Here is a 2,750-nt window from a genome sequence, read left to right as displayed (position 1 = left end):
GTTCATGGATTTTCTGTGGTGGGCCAAGTCCCTTACTAAGTGCTTTGACTCTACTGTTTCATTGAAAGCTCACAACTGCCTTATAATGTAGATCGAAAAGTATCTTCCCACTTTTCAGAGGATGAAATTGAGACTCAAAGAGATTCTATCACTTGCTCCAGGTGACGCTGCTAGCAAAAGACAAAGCTAAGACTGGAAAAGTCAGGCTGAGTCCAAAGCCTGCGTATAACCCTTGCACCATGATCCTAAGCCCCACTGCCTCGTAGGTGCAAAACATGTCAAGAATAAGCAAGGCCATTTTGGGGAAGCAAGGAAGACTGTGGAGAACTGAAAACCCTGGACTCCATCTAGAGATATTCAATTCCACTTTTCCCCCAAATGCAGAACCACTGGGCCAGCAGCTTGCAGTCTCTGCAAAGGACAATACCGCCTAATTGCAAGTCAAAATCTGTACGTGGGCATCTTCGAGAACTTATACTTGATGACTTCCTGGATGCACTCCCTTCTCTCAACATCCGTTTCCCTGTTTTGATTCTTGGTTCTCTTCCCTTCCGAAAACCTATTACAGAATATACTGCAAAGAAATTGTGTCCAGGGCTCAGTAGATAGAGTATGTGACTCTTGATCTCAGGGTAGTGAGTTAAAGCCCCATGTTGGGTATAGACATTACTTTAAAAATTAAAAAAAGAAAAAGAAATTGTGTCTAGGTGAGGATGATTTTTTTCAGAGGCCTGTTTGGAAACTGGTTTAACTAAAGTGAGTATTTTTTTCTCTTTTTTTTTAAAAATAATTATTATGTTATGTGAGTCACCATAAGTACATCCTTAGTTTTTGATGTAGTGATCCATGATTCATTGTTTGCGTGTAACACCCAGTGCTCCATGTTTTTTATGAAAGAGGTGATAATGTTTTTCAGAACTGCCGAGACCTCTAGCAATGCTGATTTGGTCTTTTAGCTTTGTAAAATCACTTTAGTGAGGTATAATTGGCATGTAAACAGCTGTATATAGTCAATGTGTACAACTCTATGAGTTTGCATATAAGTACACACCCATGAAACCATCACCACCATCAAGGCCATAAAGATATCTGTCACCTCCCAAAGTTTCCTCCAGCCCCTCTGTGGTTAGTTGTGTATGTGTGCAGTAAGAATATCTAACATAAGATCTATCCTCTCAGCAAATTTTAAGTATACAATTACAGTAGTATTAGCTATGGGCTTCGTGTTGTATCGTACATCTCCACAACTTATTTATCTTGCGTAACCAAAGCTTCATACCCTTTGACCATCACTTCCTGTTTCCCCTAACCCCTGGCAGCCACCATTCTACCCTCTGCTTCTATGAATTTGAGTACTGTAGTTCCACATATAAGTGAGATCATACAGTATTTGTCTTTCTGTGTCTGGCTTTCTCTACATATCTAGCAATGCTGACTTGGCCAGATTTTTGACGGTGACCCACTGTAAGAAATACATTTTACATCAGACAGACAGAGAGAGAGAGAGAACTCAACCAAGTTTCACAAATCAGTATGCTGCATTTGATATTTTATGATTGTAGTCCCTTTAATTTATTTTCAAATACTAGTTATTACCCATCAAGTTGGTTTCATGACCCTGCTCCCCACCAGCGGGTCACAGCCGCTGGAAAAACACTGACCTGTACAGTAGGTCACTTTGGCCAAAATATACAATCCTTTGACAGTGAACTGTGCTGATGTGTTTATCATGAGGGTGAGGCGTGTAGTGTATGACAAAGCTTGGCAATTCACCATGCAACCTTGGTAAACCTATTCTCGTTCTAGGTCTTGTTTTCTTCATCTTTAATAGCAAGTTGGTTCTATGCTGTATCTGCTTCAGACTCTGTTTCTTGAACTTTATTACAGACATACCTCAGAGATACTGCAGGGTTGGTTCCAGACNGGTGTATGACAAAGCTTGGCAATTCACCATGCAACCTTGGTAAACCTATTCTCTTTCTAGGTCTTGTTTTCTTCATCTTTAATAGCAAATTGGTTCTATGCTGTCTGCTTCAGACTCTGTTTCTTGAACTTTATTACAGACATACCTCAGAGATACTGCAGGGTTGGTTCCAGACTCCCTCAATATAGCGAATCAAATAAATGTTTTGGTTTCCTAGGGCATGTGAAAAATATGTTTACATTATACTGTAATGTACTAAGTATGCAATAGCGTTATGTCTAAATAAAAGGTACATCCTTTCATGAAAAGTCGCTTCATTACTGAAAAATGCTAACCATCATCTGAGATTTCAGAGTCATATCACTGATCACAAATCACCAAATATAATAATAATGAAAAGTTTGAAATATCACAAGAATAACCAAAACGTGACACAGAGACAGGAAGTGAGCAAATGTTGTCAGACAAACAGTGCCCGTAGACTTGCTTGATATAAACCTTCAATTTGGAAGAAGAAGAAGAAGAAAGAAACAAAAAAGAAAGAGAAAGAAAGAAAGAAAGAAAAGAGAAAGAAAGAAAGAGAGAGAGAGAAAGAAAGAAATGCGGAATCTGTGAAGTGCAGTAAAACAAGGTATGCCTGTACTTTAATTCACCTGAAGCTCCTTAATACACAATTCACCATCTCTGTCAAGAATTCCAAAGCATTTCAGTGTGTTCTGCACCACATAATACCCACATTGCCCAAGCAGAAGCTGGAAAATGATGCCCATAGAGCAACTTTCAAAAACAAAGCCACAGGGGCGCCTGGGTGGCACAGCGGTTAAGC

General features: G+C 39.5%; 1 protein-coding gene across 1 annotated transcript in view; it reads right to left on the bottom strand.

Annotated features, from left to right (window-relative positions):
- LOC105234888 (putative adhesion G protein-coupled receptor E4P) overlaps positions 1–2,750 on the bottom strand; it is a 103,065-nt gene that overhangs the window by 99,887 nt on the left and 428 nt on the right. The gene's annotated exons all lie outside the window — the stretch shown is intronic.

The sequence above is a fragment of the Ailuropoda melanoleuca genome, chromosome 4 (assembly GCF_002007445.2).
Source record: "Ailuropoda melanoleuca isolate Jingjing chromosome 4, ASM200744v2, whole genome shotgun sequence".
NCBI lineage: Eukaryota > Metazoa > Chordata > Mammalia > Carnivora > Ursidae > Ailuropoda > Ailuropoda melanoleuca.
Note: the sequence above shows the minus strand (reverse complement) of the source record. Positions and strands in the feature narration are given on the sequence as shown.